Source organism: Oryctolagus cuniculus, chromosome 5 (genome assembly GCF_964237555.1).
Source record: "Oryctolagus cuniculus chromosome 5, mOryCun1.1, whole genome shotgun sequence".
In the NCBI taxonomy this organism is placed as follows: Eukaryota; Metazoa; Chordata; class Mammalia; order Lagomorpha; family Leporidae; genus Oryctolagus; species Oryctolagus cuniculus.
The window spans coordinates 125,006,064-125,024,407 of record NC_091436.1 but is presented as its reverse complement, the minus strand read 5'-3'; the positions used below and the strand labels follow the sequence as shown (position 1 = coordinate 125,024,407).

General features: G+C 39.9%; 1 protein-coding gene and 1 pseudogene across 4 annotated transcripts in view; both read right to left on the bottom strand.

Moving 5' to 3' along the window:
• The window catches only part of SUPT3H (SPT3 homolog, SAGA and STAGA complex component), a 493,592-nt gene that overhangs the window by 353,419 nt on the left and 121,829 nt on the right, over window positions 1–18,344 (bottom strand). The gene's annotated exons all lie outside the window — the stretch shown is intronic.
• Window positions 2,881–2,979, bottom strand: LOC127493322 (U6 spliceosomal RNA; annotated as a pseudogene).

The window sequence follows — 18,344 nt, the reverse complement described above, 5'->3', positions numbered from 1 at the left end:
TCAAAAAACATAGGTATTTTTGTTATAGTATATCTTGTAAGGGCTATATTCTCAAAAACATTAACTCCGCAAAGTACACAGACAGTACTGGGGTGTAGAAAAAAGGAAACAGACATAAGAACAGACCCAAGTTTCACTGTTGGCTAAATACAGAATTCTTCCCTATTCTGAGTTAGACTTCATGTGATGTTTTAAGGATAATGTAAAAGAAATAACAAAGCAATTCTCAGTACTAAGATTTATAAAACTTAATTTATGACCAACAGGCATAATCCCCAAATATCAAGGCAACATCCCAAATTTATCTTTAGCCCATACTGCCTAGAAACAAAATTGTAGTGATCCTGAAAACTGACATTACTTATTGTATTAGGAATCCTGGTGAAAAGTGATAAACGCATTTTATCTAGGGCCTATAAACAAGCCTCAGAATAGACAGGCAGACAACTACTCCCAAAAGGAGTGTTCTGATTCTTTTTATTACTTTCCTGGGTACTGTGGTACTGTGGTGCAATCCAATTACAACCACATCCTAAAATAAGAATTCAATAACAACCTCAATTCCTGGTTAATCCCAAAACATTTTTTACTTGATTCACAAGCAGAAAAAGCCAAGTTTCTTTCTAATCCATTTAAGTAGCTGGAGGCATCAAAAAGTAAGGTTTAATTTATTTTAACTAAAATTATATAGATGCATTAAAAACCAAAGGATAAAAAAGATAAAATATGCAACATTAATCAAAAGAAAGCTAAAGTAGCTAAATGGATATTATATAAAATTTACTTCAGTACAAGAGAAATTACAAGGAATAAAGAATGTTACTTCACTATGAAGATATGAAAATTCTAAACATATGCACCTAACAACAGAGCTTCAAAATACATAAAGCAAACACTTACTAAAGTGAAATGAGAAATAGATAAATCCATACTAAGACATGAAGAGTTCAACACCTTTATCTAAGTAATTTACATAACACCTCTATAGCAAAACAGCAAGGGGAGGCCGGCACTCTGGCATAGTGGGTAAAGCTATCACCGGGCACCAGCATCCTGTATAGGCACCAGTTCGAATTCTGGCTACTCCATTTCCTATCCAGCTCCCTGCTAATGAACCTGAGAAAGCAGAAGATGACAACCTAAGTTCTTGAGCCTCTGCACCTATGTGGGAGACCCAGAAGAAGCTCCTGACTCCTGGCTTCAGATCAGTCCAGCTCCAGCCATTGCAGCCATTTGGGGAGTGAACCAGCAGGTGGAAGATCTCACTCTCTCTTTCTGTCTCTCTGAGTCTCTGTAACTTTATCTTTCAAACAGATATATAAATCTTTTAAAAAGAAATAAATAAAAATAAGAAAGATCAGAAAACACTATCAAACAAGTTTAACTAAAAGGTAATAGAGGGGCCGGTGCTGTGCATAGTGGGTAAAGCTGCCGCCTGCAGTGCCAGTATCCCATATGAGCACTGGTTCGAGTCCCAGATGCTCCACTTCCAATCCAACTCTCTGCTATGGCCTGGGAAGGCAGTAGAAGATAGCCCAAGTCCTTGGGCCCCTGTACCTGTCTATGAGACCTGGAAGAAGCTCGTGGCTTTGGATTGGTGCAGCTCTGGCCAGTGCAGCCAATTGGGGAGTGAACCAGCAGATAGAACACCCCTCTCTCTCTGTGTAACTCTGACTTTCAAATAAATCTTTAAAAAAAGTTTTGATTATTTGGAGAATTTACCAGTTATCTTTCTTTTATTGATTACTTGTTTATGTTCATAGAACACACTATAATATTTTCTTTTATACACTAAAATATTTTCTTTTATATCTGTTAAGATTTGTTCGATGACCTTGAATATGATATATCTTGGTGAATTTTCAAGAATGTATATTTCATTGAACAGGATTTTTTTTTTGGTAGTAGTAGATTGGACTATTCTATTGCCTTTCTCTTTTTTTTGAGATTTATTGAAGCTATATCAATAGTTCATTCCTTTTTTTATTGCTATTTTTTTTTTTTTTTTGGACAGGCAGAGTTAGACAATGAGAGAGAGAGAGAGAGAGAGAGAGAAAGGTCTTCCTTTTTCCATTGGTTCACCCCCCAAGTGGCTGCTACGGCCAGCGCATTGCGGCTGGCGTGCTGTGCTGATCCAAAGCCAGGAGCCAGGTGCTTCCTCCTCTCCCATGCAGGTGCAGGGCCCAAGCACTTGGGCCATCCTCCACTGCACTCCCGGGCCACAGCAGAGAGCTGGCCTGGAAGAGGAGCAACCGGGACAGAACTGGCGCCCTGACAGGGACTAGAACCCGGGTGCCGGTGCCACAGGTGGAGGATTAGCCTATTGAGCCGTGGCGCCGGCCTATTGCTGACTATTCTATGGTATGAATGTACCAGTTTGTTAAGGCACTACTTGTTGAGGGACATTTGAATTATTTTTCATTTGGGGCAATTATAGAGTTGCTATTTATGTACACGTTTTTGTGTGTACTGTTTTCATCCTTTTGTACACTTTTTTTACCCACTGTGCCACAACACTGGCCCCATAATCGTAAATTTTAAAACACACCTCTTAGTAATCTATGACTCAGAATGGATCTCTTTACAGGTTTACAAAATATGTATTTCAATCTTTATTGACAGGCTGATAGGCGGAAGGACAGAGAAAACTTCTATCTACTGGTTGACCCCCCAAATGAGCAACATGGCCAGAGCTGGGTCAGGACTAAAGCCAGAGCTGTAAATTCAACCCACTTCCCCCATATGGATGGCGGGAATCCAAATATGTGTGCCTCCCAGGGTCTGCACTGGCAGGAAGCTAGAATTTGGAGCTACAGCAAGGAATTAAATTCAGCTACTAAGCCATGGCTGCAGGCATCTAAACCAGTTTTTTTTTTTTTTTTAAATATGGAATGCTTCAAAAATTTGCCTGTCATCCTTGTGCAGGGGCCATGCTAATCTTCTATCATTCCAATTTTAGTACATGTGCTGCTAAACCAGTTTCTTAACTACTAAGCTAAATTCCTGCTCAAAGACATATTCTTAACTAAATGAAAATGTAAATTAAACATAGCAAAATTCATGAGATACACCTGAAGCAGAGCTAATGGGGAAATTTACACCATAAATGAACATACCAGAAGAGAAGAGGAAACCAATTAAGCTGCAACTTGCGAGTCTCAGCTTTCCATCCAGCTTCTTGCTAATGTGCTCTGAAAGGCAACAGATGATGGACCAAATACTTGAGTCCCTGCCACCCACATGGGAGAAAAGGATGGAGTTCCTGGCTCCAGCTTAAGCCTGGCCCCAACCTGGCTGTTGTGGATATCTGGGAAGTGAACCAGTTGATGGAAGATCTCTTGGCCCCTTCCCCACTCTCTCAATCACTCTGCTGTTCAAATATTTTCTAAATATTTAATATTTTATAAAAGAAGAAAAGCCTTAAAGCAATAATTAAACCTTTACTCTCTTTTTTTAAAGATTTATTTATTTGTTTGAAAGGCAGAGTTACAGAGAGAGAGAGGTGTTCCATCTGCTGGTTCTCTCCCGCAGATGGCCACAATGGCTGGAGCTGTGCCAATCTAAAAACTAGGAGCCAGGAGCTTCTTCCAGATCTCCCATGCGGGTGCAGGAGCCCAAGGACTACGGTCATCTTCAACTACTTTCCCAGGCCACACAGCACATAGCTAGCCAAAAATGGAGCAGCCAGGACTCAAAATGGGGTCCAAATGTGATGCCGGCACTGCAGTGGACAGCTTTACCTGCTACACCACAGTGCTTACCCCAAACTTTTACTCTTAGGAAAACTAAAAGGAAGAAAACAAAAGCAAGTAGAAGGAAAGCTGCAATTTCGAGCATCAGTTTAACTGAACAGAAACAGACAAAAATGAGTGAAACCAAAACCCATTTCTTTAATCAGATCAGTTAAATTGATCCTTTTCAATCCAATCTATGCAAGAAGTTTAAGAAAAGTTTTTCTCAAGAGACCCCACAGATGATAAAAGGGTAATAATGGAATATCATAAATAAATCTAAGAACATAGTATAGACAAATTATAAGAAATCGACCATTTATAAAATAAATTTTAAAAAGGGATCATTTGCGTAAAACAAACTTAAAATAAAAACCCATTGAAATAGACATGGACACCTGGAACAGTGCTTTTTTTTTTTTTTGAGGAGTCAACACAGCAAGCCCAGTGTTGTCCTTAGAAACGCATGAGTGAAAAGGTGGTCTTTGGCAGGCTCCTGGAAACTTAGCCTTTAGTGTGTTCCTCACATGACAAGGTTATTTTGCAGGATCTAAGCACTGAACCCCGATGTACTAGCTTGCCTAGAATTTTGTACAAACACTGTGACTTATCATAAACATCTGTTTGCTGTCTAAGAGTCAGGAATTTCATTAGTTGTTACTGCTCACGCAGGTGCCTACATTATCGGCCCTTAATCAAACAAAAACAAAAAACAAAAAACCCTGAACTTTAAGTCTGAAGCAGACTTCCCTGAATAGAAACATTGCCACATGTGTTCCCACACTTCCATGCTGATCTATCATAAATTACAGATGTGAGTACAACTAATATGTTGGGTGCTCTGAGTCCTAGCAAATCAGTGAATATGCAGAAGCTTATAGGAAACTATGACCCAAAATTGATCCATACATTTAAAGTGATCTCAAAAATATCAACCATATTTTTATAAACATAGACAAGTCAATTCTAAAAGCTTCATTCTGAAAACTACAGAAACTAGAATAACTAAAAAAAAGGAAAAAAAAAACACACAAAGAACTATGTTTTGTCCTATTACAAATCCACAGTTTTAAAGAAAAATAGAAAAGGTTAGACTCAGAGATCAATGGAACAGAACAGAGGTTGCAGAAATAAACCCAAACACGGGACCTGCACTGTGGCTTAGCAGGTAAAGCTGCCACCTGCAGTGCCAGCATCCCATATAAGCGCTGGTTCCAGTGCCAGCTGCTCCACTTCTGATCCAGCTCTCTGCTACTGCCTGGGAAAGCAGTAGGAGATGGCCCAAGTCCTTGGGCCCCTGCTCCTGAATGGGAGACCTGGAAGAAGCTGCTGGCTCCTGGCTTTGGATCAGTGCTTCTCCAGCCATTGCAGCCATCTGGACAGTCAATCCACAGAAGGAAGACCTCTCTCTCTCTCTCTCTCTCTTCCTCTTCTTCTCACTCTGTATAATTATGACTTTCAAATAATAAATAAATCTTAAAAAAGAAAAGAAATAAACCCAAACAAATGTGGTCACTTGATTGTTTCCAGAGATGAAGCAGCAGACTTACTCACCTACAAACAGTGCTACAAAATCTGGATACTCATGCAGAAAAAGATGTAATCTTGACCTTACAAGAGGCCTTCAAACAGTCTATTGAAAATGCATATTATGGCTGGTGCTGCTGCTCACTAGGTTAATCCTCTGCCTGCGGCGCCGGCACCCCAGGTTCTATGCAAGAAGTCCCAGTTGGGGTGCCGGTTCTGTCCAGTTGCTCTTCTTCCGGTCCAGCTCTCTGCTGTGGCCGGGGAAGGCAGTGGAAGATGGCCCAAGTGCTTGGGCCCTGCACCCGCATGGGAGACCAGGAAGAAGTACCTGGCTCCTGGCTTCGGATCGGCATAGTGCACCAGCCATAGCGGCCATTTAGGGAGAGAACCAACGGAAAAGGAAGACCTTTCTCTCTGTCTCTCTCTCTCACTGTCTAACTCTGCCTGTCAAAAAAAAAGAAAACGCATATTATGAAAAAAAAAACTATCCATGGATTTGAAAATATCATTGCATGAAAATAAATGTATCTCCTAGAAGTTCCTTTTTTCCATGAACTCTCTGAAATACTTTTATATTTCACAACTTTCACAAATTAATTAAAAATGAACCATACATTTAAAAGTCAAACAAAAAATCTACAAAACTGCTACAAATAAAACACAAGGAAACAGTTGTTACTTTGGTTAATCAAAACATTCTTAGGAGGGGCCAGGGCTGTGGTGCAGCGCGTTAATGACCTGGCCTGAAGCGCTGGCATTCCATATGGGTGCCAGTTAGAGACCCAGCTGCTCCACTTCTGATCCAACTCTCTGCTATGGCCTGAGAAAGCAGTAGAAGATGGCCCAAGTCCTTGGACCCCTGCACCTGTGTGGGAGACCCGGAAGAAGCTCCTGGCTCCTGGCTTCGGAGCATTGCGTCCAATTGTGGAGAGAACCAACAGATGGAAGACACTTTCTCTCTCTCTCTCTCTGTGTAACTCTGACTTTCAAATAAATAAATAAATCTTTAAAAAAATTATTAGGTACAATACTAAAGTCATAATATATAAAAAGGAAATTGATAAACTGGACTTTGTCAAAATTAAAAACATTTGCTCTACAAAAGATGCTGTTCAAAGAATGAAAAGAAAAGCTACAGATTGGGAGAAAGCACTTTCAAATTATTTACTAGACAAAGGACTTCTACAAAACTGGTATCCTGAATACATTTTTTAAAAAAGCTCTTAAAATAAAAAAAAATAAGAAGAAAGCAAATAATTTAGTAAACAACCAAGAAAAAGTTTGAACATATACTTTATCAAAGTAGATTCACAGATGGTAAATAAGAACACAGAAAGACTCTCAACAGCATTTGTCATCTGGTAAATACACAATAAAATCACATTAAGATATGCCTTCACACCTATTAGAATGGTTAGATTAATTTTTTTAAAAAACAAAAACACTGACAATGCCAAACTACAAAAACTCTCATGTAATGCTGATATGAATGCAAAGTATGACAGTCATTATTGAAAACATTTGGCAGTCTCTAGTAAAACTCAGTATAAACCTATCATATGATCTGGCAATTATATTCACGGAATATTTAGCACTTAGAAATCACACAAATAGGGACAGGTATTGTGGCAAAATGTGTTAAACCTTTATTCAGTACAAGTGCATTCCATATTGGAGTGCTTGGTTTCAGTACAGACTACTCTCTGCACTTCTGATCCAGCTTCCTGCTAATGTGCCTCACAGGCAGCACAGAATGGCCCACCCATATGGGAAACCCAAATGGAGTTGCTGGCTCCCTGCTTTAGTCTAGCCCTGACTGTTGTGGGCACCTGGGAGTGAGCATCAGATGGAAAAGATTTTTATCTCTCTGTCTCTGTCTCTCCTTCTCCCCATCCCCATTATTCTGCCTTTCAAATAAATAAATAATCCTTTAAAAGAAGAGGAGGAGGAACAGAAGGAGAAAGAAACCACATAATATTTTTTCTAATTTTCCAAATGGAGACTTCAAAAAGTTTGGGGAGGAGTGGGATTTGGCACACCAGTTAAGAAACCACCAGGGATGAATACATGCCTTTTTGTAGTACATGGGTTCAAGTTCTGACTCTACTTTCAATTCCAGCTTCCTGCTACTGCACACTCTGGGAGGCAAAACAAACAGGATGAAAAGGAAATCAGAAGCAGAATAAATAAAGGAAGTAAAAAAAATTCATACAATCATAACAAATATTCTAGTAAGACATGATATTCCACCCATGAAAAGATCCAGTAAATTTTTAAAACATCAGTAAAATAAAAATTCTGATAAAAAAATCAGAAATTAAAATTATGACTTGAAGAATAACTTGACGACAAGCTTGAAGAATAAACTAGAAAATAATCTCCTAGAAAACAGAAGAAAATGAAAAATGAGATAGAAAATTTTTTTTTTTAAAGTTGAAGGGCCAGGCCGGCGCTGTGGCTCAATAGGCTAATCCTCTGCCTTGTGGCGCCAGCACACCGGGTTCTAGTCCTGGTCGGGGCGCCGGATTCTGTCCTGGTTGCCCCTCTTCCAGGCCAGCTCTCTGCTGTGGCCAGGGAGTGCAGTGGAGGATGGCCCAAGTCCTTGGGCCCTGCACCCCATGAGAGACCAGGAGAAGCACCTGGCCCCTGCCTTCGGATCAGTGCGGTGCGCCAGCCACAGCACACCTGCTGCGGCGGCCATTGGAGGGTGAACCAACGGCAAAGGAAGACCTTTCTCTCTGTCTCTCTCTCTCTCACTGTCCACTCTGCTCGTCAAAAAAATAAATAAATAAAAATAAATAAATGTGTTTTTTAAAAAAATAGTCCAAATAACATTTGAAAAAAAAAAGTTGAAAGGCCAGATTAAGAGACCTAGTAGTTGAAAAGTAGCAATTCCAGAAAGCTAAAAGAAAAAAAGGAAAAATAAAGAAAAATTATCAAAGAAATCTTCTAAGAACTAAAATGAAAATTTACCCAACAAAGTGGATGAACAATGGCTCATATCTAGCACAATATCATAAAAATTTCAGAAAATAACAGATAAAAGTTTCAAGAGTAAAGGAGAGAGAAGGTCACACAAAATTCCTCATGGATCAGGGGCCAGAGGACTACACTGTCACCTGCATGCCGCCATCCTGTATGAATGCTAATTCAAGTTACACCTGTTAGACTTATAATCCAGCTCCCTGATAATGAGCTTGAGAAAGATGTAAGTGTAAAATGGCCAAGTACTTGGACCCCTGTTACCCACAAGGGATACTCAGATGGAGTTCCAGGCTCCTGGCCCAGCCTCAGCCATTGTGGCCATTTGCGGAGTGGACTAGCAGAAGGAAGATTCTCTGTCTCTCTCTCTCTCTCTCTCTGCCTTTCAAATAAATAAACCCTTTTTTAAAAAGGTAGTTCAAAGGTTCAAAATATGAAGGTAAAATGATTTAATCTAAAAGTCTATTCTCAAATGATATGAGATTTATAGGCAAATTATCTGAAATGTACTATACTAGTACATATTAGCAATCATTAAGCTTGACCTTCAAATTTATATTGTCTATAATCTATCAACAACATTTAACACCTAAATCACATTTTCCTAAAACCAATCAGTGTCTCTTTAAACACATTCTAAATGACTATGAAGGGAAACTGCCAACAAAAGTGCTCATTGCCAGCACAAAGTCAAAGTAATGTTAAAAACTGGCAGTGGGGATCTCCAAACACAGCTGACTATAAAGAAAGTCATGGCTGTCATTTTCAATTTGAACAACAATCAACTGGCAAAATTTTCAAGCATTCAATAATCCTCTTTTAATAAAGAGTAAACTACAATTGGGAAATTAAAATGAGAAGAAAGATGTGAAAGACAACTTTTCCAGTAGAAAAAGATATGCCTCAATAAAACAGTTATGGGAACATGTAACCCAATTTTTATTCCAACTTCTTACCACCACAGAGGTAAGAATTCAGAGCAGAAGCATAAATACAGTGCACAAATAAGAACAAGATTTAAAAGTAAGAGAGTGAATATATATTCATGCATGACTGTAGGCAACTCTACCTAGAGACCCCCGTGACAAGTGGGCCAGAGAGTTGCCTATGAAGACAGAATGTGGGAAGAGGTCAAAGTAGGACCAACCAGGGAAGGAAGCCAAAAGGCAAAAATGGGGCTGCTCCCTTGTGTAACAGTCTCCTTTATGGGGTAGAGTGTGGTCCCTTAATTGAATATACTAAGGAGGTGGAGTTTGGCTGAAGTTTAGTGTGTGTGAGGCTTTCAGGGAGTTTCTTGGCACCTCTGTGTGGTGTTTAACTTCCGTACTGTCATCAGCTCCTGGTATAGGAGAAGCAGATGCACCATGAGAAAGTGGGCATACTGGATTGACATGTAAGGGGTGGAGTTACACTGCAGGGCTACAGACAGAAATTGTCAGAGAAATTTGGCAGCTGCCTATTCCTCCCATATCAATACTTCAAAGTATTTTCACATACCCCACATCCTAGTAAAACAAAGCCAGTTCTAGATCCATTGTAGTATTGACAAAAGCTAGAGAACTGAGTGAAGTATTCATTGCCTGATGACAAGTTTCAGAGCTTCAAAGACTCAGATATTGTTTGTAACTGTAAAAGAAAAGGTGCTAAAATAATAAAGGTTCTGTATAAGAACATAAACAAATCATTTTATCAAATATCAACTTCAGGGGTGGTCATTTAGCCTACTAGTTAAGATACCAAGTAGGACACCGGCATTGTATATCGGGGTATATGGGTCTGAGTCATGGCTCCCTTCCTGATTCCAGTTTCCTGCTAATGAGGATCTTGGGAGATAGCAGGTGAAGGCTCACACAGATCCCGGCCACCCATGTGGGATTCCTGGATTAAATTCTGGGCTCCTGGCTTTATTTTGGTCCAGTCCCTGGCTAGGGGCTTTTGGTAAGCAAACTAATGGAATAGTTCTCGCTTTCTAAAAAAAAAAAAAAAAAGAAGAAGAAGAAAAAAAAAAAAGAAAAGAAAGAAAGAAAGAAAAGAAATTAAAAATTCAATAAATATCCTTGCTCAATCAAAGCTGAAACAGGAAGCCATATAGCATATAGTATTAAACGTTTTGAAAAGGAAGAACTTCAACTATGACACACTGGCAAGCTCAAGACAGAAGCAGAAATTTGCAAATTTGAGGTGAATGCTATAAAATATAAGTCATTTGTTCTCTCTCTCATTAACAGAGGATTAACCATTTCAAGTTAGTAACCTAAGACCTGGACTCAGCAATATAAAGGACATTAAAATTCTTAGAAAATGAATTAATCACAGATACTAGTATTTATAGTAAAGGCAAAGATGACAAACACTGCAAGTCTTGAAGTCCAGAGAAGGTAACAACCTTTATATCCTGATTAAGAAAAAATAAATTTACAGAAGATAAGTGTTATACCAGGTAAAAGGCCTTCAGCTGCAAGAAGCAGAAAACTTTAAATAGAAAACCCTAAAATCACACCCCCCCTTTTTTTTTTTAAAGATTTACTTATTTTATTTGAAAGGCAGAGTTACAGAGAACAGAGGCAGAGAAAGAAAGAGGCCTTCCATCCACTGGTTCACTCTCCAAATGGCCACAACAGCCAGAGCTGTGCTGATCTGAAGCCAAGAGCCAGGAGTTTCTTCCAGGTCTCCCACACAGGTGCAGAGCAAGGACTTGGGCTATCTTCTACTGCTTTCCCAGGCCACAGCAGAGAGATGGATCAGAAGTGGAGCAGCCAGGACTCAAACCACTGCCCATATGGGATGAGAGCACTGCAGACGGTGGCTTTACCCACTACGCCACAGCACTGGCCTCAACACATCCCTTGTTTTTTCACAGAAGGAGTCTCAAAGAGTGTGCTTTCTCCAGATCTAGAGTCCTCCTCCTTCTGCACAGTATCATCATTCTCTCAGGAACATAATTTTATAAACTTACCATTATTTGAGTGCTTGCTCTGCAGCCAGCATTATTAAAAGAACTTTATATTCATTAATATATTTAATTCTTAAAACAGCCAATAAGGTAGATATGAGGATCAGTCAGTCCCATTTTTAACAGCTTTGTTGAGATATCATGCACATACCATATATAATTTACCCCTTTTTAAAATTGATATATTTATTTGAAAGGCAGAGTTACAGAGAGAGGAGAGGAGAGGAGAGGGAAGAGGAGGGGAGGGAAGAGGGGAGGGGAGGGGAGGAGAGGAGGTGCAGAGAGATGTATCTTCCATCTGCTGGTTTACTTCCCATATGGCCACAACAGCCAGAGCTGGGTGGGTCCAAAGCTAGGAGCCAGGAGCTTCTTCCAGGTCTCTAATGTGGGTGCAAGGGCCCAAGCACTTGAGCCATCTTCTACTGCTTTCCAGGAAGTGGAGCTGCAGGGACTTGAACTGGTGCCCATATGGGATGCTGGTACTTATGACACCACAGCACCAGCCCCCAGATTCACCCATTTAAAGTATATAATTCAGGGGTGGGCATTTGGTAAGATGCAGCTTGAGGCAACTGCATCCCAAACGGGAATGCCTGGTTTGAGTCCCAGATACTCCATTTCCAATCCAGTTTCCTTCTAATACACACTCTGGAGTCAGTAGATAAAGGACCAAGTACTTGGGTTCCTGCCACTCATGTGGGAGACCCAGACTGAGCTACAAGATCCTAGCTTCAGCCTGCTCCAGACCTAGCTGTCATAGGTATTTGGGGAGTGACCCAGTGGATGGAATAACTCTGTCTCTCTGCCTTTCAAATAAAATGAAAATAAATTAAAATGTAAAATAAAAATATATAATAACTTTTAGTACAATCACATATTGTACAACTACCATCAATATCAATTTTAGCATATTTCATTATTAAAAAAAAAAAAACCTGGAGGCAGGATTTTGGCACAGTAGATAAGCCATTATTTGGGACACTAGCATCCCACAGCAGAGTGTCTCAGTTCGAGTCCAGGTTTGCCTCCTATTTCTAGTCTCCTGCTAATGCACACCCTGAGAGGTACCAGTGATAGCTCCCACCTACGTGGGAGACCTGGGTCAAGTTCTTAGCTTCCAGCTGTGGCCTGTCCCAACTCCAGCTGCTGTGAGCGTCTGGGGAGTCAACCAGCAGATGGGAGAGGTAGCTTGCACATTCTCTCTCTCTCTCTCTCTCTCTCTCTCTCTCCATCCCCATTTCCATCTCTCTCTTTTTCTCAAATAAACAAAATAATTAGTTAAAAAAAAAAAAAACCTGGTGTCTTTTACCTATCACTCTGTCTTAGCCTATTCTAGCTGCTACAACAAAGTATAGAATAAATTCTAAACAGAAATTTACTTCTCGCTGTTCCAGAGGCTGCAAAGTCCAAGATAAAGATATCAGCATATTTGGTGCGGCTTAAGGAAAAGCTCCTGAAGGTGCTCACTTAAAAGAAGGACTAGTGCCCGTCCAATCTATTTATAAGGACATTATCCCATTGCTGAGGCTGCAGCCCTGGGGACCCAATCACCTCTTGAAGGCCTCACCTCTTCATACCACAACAGGGGATTAGGCTTCAATATGAACTCTGGAGGGACACAACTTATTCAGACCACAGCATTCTCTGTCCTGAACCACTCAACAGCTAGTCTTCCTGAACCACACCCTAAGCAACTGATCCACACACTGTCTCTATAAATGTCCCTTCTACACTTTCATAGTTGTAGAATGACACAGCATGTGGGTTTTTGGCATGGGCTTCTTACCATAATGCTTTCAAAGTTCATGCACACTGTGGCATGTACCAGTACTTCATTTCCTTCTGTAGCCACACAAAGCCTGTTGTATAGATACATTCTGTTTATTTATTCATCCATTGTTGGACATTTGGGTAGTTTCTTCTGTCTTTGGCATTACCAATAATGCTGCTATAAACATTCAAGTGCAAGTTCCTGTGTTGATCTATGTTGTTAGTTCTCTGGGGTATACACCTAGGAGTGCTAGATCAAATAGTAACTCTGTTAAATCATTTGAAGTTTCCCCAAGGTGGATGGGCCATTTTACATTCCCACCAGCAGGGTAGGAGGGTTCTCACCTGTAAACACCCTCACCAACTGTTGTTATCTGACTTAGCAAGATTGTAGCCATCCTAGAAAGTGTCAAATAGTATCTCATCAAGGTTTTCCTTTGCATTTCTCTAAAGATAATAATATGTTCTGCCTAATGATCAACCTTCCATGTGAGAATCTGCCCCATTTTTACAAAAAGAAAAACTGAAGTACAGAGAGAATAAATAAATTGCCCAAGGTCACAAACTTGGTAAGGAAAAGTAGGAATTTTGAGCAAAGCAAGCTGAATCTTGGACCCAGAATCTTCTATTATTCTCCTACAGCAGTTCTAGGCATCACAGCAACCGCCTTTTCCAGTAGTATACTTTATCGGTCAGATATTCCCAGAAACCATTCAGACTTCTCCTGTTTCATAGACTAGGGCACATGCTCTTCCCTAAATCCATTACTGATAAGAATAGGAACAACATTCTTCTAGTCTGCTCTGTACCACTGTAACACAATACCACATACTGGGTTAAACCAAAATTCAGTGGCTCACAGTTCTAGAGGCTGGGAAGTCCAAGGCTGGAGGCCTGGAATCTGACAAGGGCCTTCTTGCTGCATCATCACCCTGTGACTGAAGACAGGAGGTCAAGAGGGAGCAAGAGGAGGCTGAATTCACCCTTTGAAAATGTCACCAATCCCACTCATCAGGGTGGAGCCCGCATGGCCTCAAACTTCTTAAGGGTCCTACTTCCCATACTGTTACAGTGACAATTAAATTTCTACTTAAGGTTTGGAGGGGACGATTACTTAGGGTTTCTAAGCAAAAAGAGGGCTCTTTCAGAAAGACTAAGAATGGCTCTTGATCAGTCATCTCCAGATGTATATGGAAACAAAACATTTGTTTTTCCTGTTCAGTCCATCGTAGAAATGAGAAAATATACCAAATTTTAAGAGTCATTATTCAACTTCTGCTGGTGGTATTTGTATAACTATCAGTAAGTAGGTAATTATAATATCAGTCAGAAAAAGACTTTACAACAAAGGAAGCAACAATTTCAAAAAAGCAAAGAAACCAAAACTTGCAATAGGTTGAAATATGTCTAGGAAAAATTAGCTTTGATGAGGGGAAGTATTAAATAAGAAACATTTATTGCAAACTCTCCGATCCTCCAAAACACAAACTGACTAGAGTTTAAAGCTGAACGTGGCAAATAATCATTAATAAAAGGCAAGACTTAAATTACAAGTCTACATAGTATTTCCTTCCAATAAAATACCACTGAAACTATTTTTTCCTTTCTTTTCTTTTTTTTGAGAGACAGAAAGAATGAGAAAGTCAGTGAGAGCGAATGAGCTCCCATCTACTATTTCACTACGTAAATGCCCACAACAGCCAGAGCTGAGCCAGGGCCAAGCCAGGATGGGAAACTCAATCCAGGATTCCTACATGGGTGACACAAACCCAATTATTTGAGCCTTCACCACTGCCTCTCAAGGTGCCCATTAGCAGGAAGCAAGATTCAGTAGCAAGAGTTTGGCACTGAACCTAGGTGCACTGGTATGAGACACAGGCATTCTACCAGAGGTTTAAGTACTAGGACACACACACACATCCTATATTTAGAGTTTGTGTAGCAGAGAGAAGCTTTCCTTAAAAATGTAAAGCCTGGGGCCTGGGATGTGGTGCAGCAGGTTAAGTCACAGCTTGTAACACTGGAATCCCATATCAGCATGCAAGTTCAATTGCCAGCTTCTCCACTTCTGATCCAAATTCGTTAATGCACCTAGGAAGGCAGCAAAGGATAGACGAAGTGCCTGGGCCTCTGCCATCCACATGGGAGACCAGGATGCAGGTCCTGGCTATACCTTCGCCCAGACCTGGCTGTTGTCATTTGGACAGTGAACTGACAGATGTAATATATTTCTGTTTACCTTTCAAATAAATAAATAAAGTAAAGCTTAATTTAATTTTGAAAAAGAATTTTTAAAAAGTACAGCTTAATTTAAAATAATTTTAAGTACTATTTTGTTATTGTAATAATTGTACTAGCAATTAATTTCATAAATCATATTTTAAGCATAGTAGTAACTCAGACAAATGATTTTAATTTTCTAGACTTTTTTATTTATTTATTTATTTATTTGACAGGCAGAGTGGACAGTGAGAAAGAAAGACAGAGAGAGAGGTCTTCCTTTACCTTTGGTTCACTCTCCAATGGCCACTGCGGCTGGTGTGCTGCGGCTGGCGCACCGCGCCGATCCGAAGCCAGGAGCCAGGTGCTTTTCCTGGTCTCCCATGTGGGTGCAGGGCCCAAGGGCCTGGGCCACAGCAGAGAGCTGGACTGGAAGAGGAGCTACCGGGACAGAATCCGGCGCCCCAACCGGGACTAGAACCCAAGGTGCCGGCACAGCAGGCGGAGGATTAGCCTAGTGAGCCATGGCGCCGATCCAGACTTTTTATATTTTAATACTTATAAACTGGCATGTATTCTCCAAAAGTGACATAATACATTTTAGCATTCATATCTTGGGAAGAGATGAGAAAAGACTGAGTTTATCAGATCACCAGAAATATTTTCAAAGTATGTATGTTATTCCCTCTTAAAAAAAAAAAAAAAGGTTGTTTTAAAGGTGGAGGAAGCAATTGAATAAATAATTACAAATCAGGCCTGCCTTTAGATAAAGGATTTATCATACAATGATGATGATCATTTAAAATGTCTGCAGCATTTTAAAGAGCTAAGCAGAGTTATTTTTAAAATCAAACATATGTGCTTTTTCTGTTTATGTCTCTGGAAAGAACATTCTGTATAATGAAAAACACGACCAAATTTTTCACAGTACATCACTATAAAACCCTGTAATTGACTTTTGGGGTTGGTTTACTCCATATCTATTTTTGACCACATAGAAAACAGCAATGATGTGGTGAAAAGCCCAAAATGTTAAGTCCCAGGCAGGATAAAACTGCGTTCTGATTAGTATAGAAGTATCATATTTGCACTGGGAAATGTGCCCACTTTAAAAGAGAAAATTTCAGTTTCTAAGAACCTCCTCTTTTTGAAATCAAGCCATATAAAGTTAGGACCTCTGCTGCCCAGCCTGGGCCTTGGCTGGAATCTGGGTACTGTTGCGAATCTCCTCCACCACAGGCAGCCCAATGCTGACATCCAAAACTCATGCTGGAAATGACAGGTTCATTTCAGTTAATCTCATAGAAGGTAACTTTGGATGTTACAATTTAACACTGTAAATTAATCTTTAAACATATAAATTAACATTGGATGGTTATTTTCTCATGCCTTCACACAGATTAAATCAAGAATTTAATCTTTTTCTAAAAGCTTTGAACTCAGTTACTCAGAGACAAAATTAATTTGTTATACCTAACAAAAGCACTGTTTTTCTTCATTGAAAAGAAGTCTAAAATACCTCTGAATGAGCACTCCTGGCTTCATCATAAAATTTACATATTAGCAAGTAAAATAAACTGAAAGAGAGAGATGTTGTGTGGTTTCAAAATCAGCCTTGTAACACCTACCACAGATTTATCTCCTGTGAGTTGACTCAACCATTCCTTCTTCTCAGTAAATAAACCAACTTCTATGCAGGGCACTGCAGGAAAGTTTTTCAGGGGCCAAGTGAAAGAATATGTTTCAGATGGAAACTTCCAAATTGACAACATGCCCACTTTTGGTAGGTATTAAAGGGTCCACAGCACTTTATGAATTAGCTGTGGTTTACCTAAATAATCATGGCCAAATCTTCCAGGGTCACTGCACATTCAATTTATTACTATCAAAAATCAATGTACCTTCAAAAAAGTAACACATTTGGAAAAATTCTAAGTAACAGCTTTTTAGGAGCATTGTTCATTAAAGGCAAGTCTAACTTTTAAAGCTCAAAGCATATTGAAAGTAATGATAAGTAAATTTTTATTAAAATTCAGATCTTTCATAATGCAAATCATTCTTATATCCCTATATTTTAATTCAACAAATAAAACAATGTATTAACATTAACTACCTGAGAATATTTAACACCTTACACAAACCTTTTGGATACTAGTGCACAAAGATGTCCAAAGGGTCATCACTAATCTATGAAAAACGCCTGAAAATTCTTTTATGGGGTTACAGAAAATCATTTCTGAATAATGGAACAATTATTTCCCAAGCTGACTCAATAGTCAAATAAAATATCACAATTAGATATGTATTCTCAAGGTAAAGAAATATATGAAAGCCTCACTGAGCTTCAATAGAAATCACCAAGACTAAAATTAGTGACCAAGATTTTTGACTCAGCTGTGCCACAGTACCAGTACAATTCTTTGCAACAAATTCCTCATTCAAACAGATGAAATTATCCACAGTATACTACCTGCACCATGAAATGAGACAGCTGATGTTTCTAACTGACAATACAACTCAAAAGAATCAGACTAGTGCTGTGGCCTAGTGGGTAAAGCCCCCCACCAGAGACACCCGCATCCTATATGCATTTTAAAGAGCTAAGCAGGTTCAAGTTGGGCTGCTCCACTTCCGATCCAGCTCCCTGCTAAGGTGTCTGAGAAAGCAGCAGAAGATGGCCCAAATACCTGTACCCAAGTGGAAGACTCAGAAGAAGTTCCTGGCTCCTGCCTTCTGCCTAGCTCAGCTTGGAGCAGTGAACCAGTAGATGGAAGATATCTCTCTTGGAGCCAGCTCTGTGGCGCAGCAGGTTAAAGCACCAGCCTGCAGCACCAACATCCCATATGGGCACTGGTTCGAGTTCTAACTGCTCCTCTCTCTCTCTCTCTCTCTCTCACTCTCACTCTCTCTCTGGCCCTACATCACTCTAACTTTTTCAAATAAATAAAATAAAGCTTAAAAAAAAAAAAAAACTCTTTAACACTGCTTTATAAATAAATAAACAATTTCTTAAAAAAAATAGGGGGGGGGGGGGAATCACTCCCAAAATGGCCCAAATGGTTGGTCCAGGCTGAAGTCAGGAGCCTGGAACTCCATCCTGATCTCCCACATGAGCGGCAGGGACCCAGGCACACGGGTCACCTTCCACCACCTTCATAGGC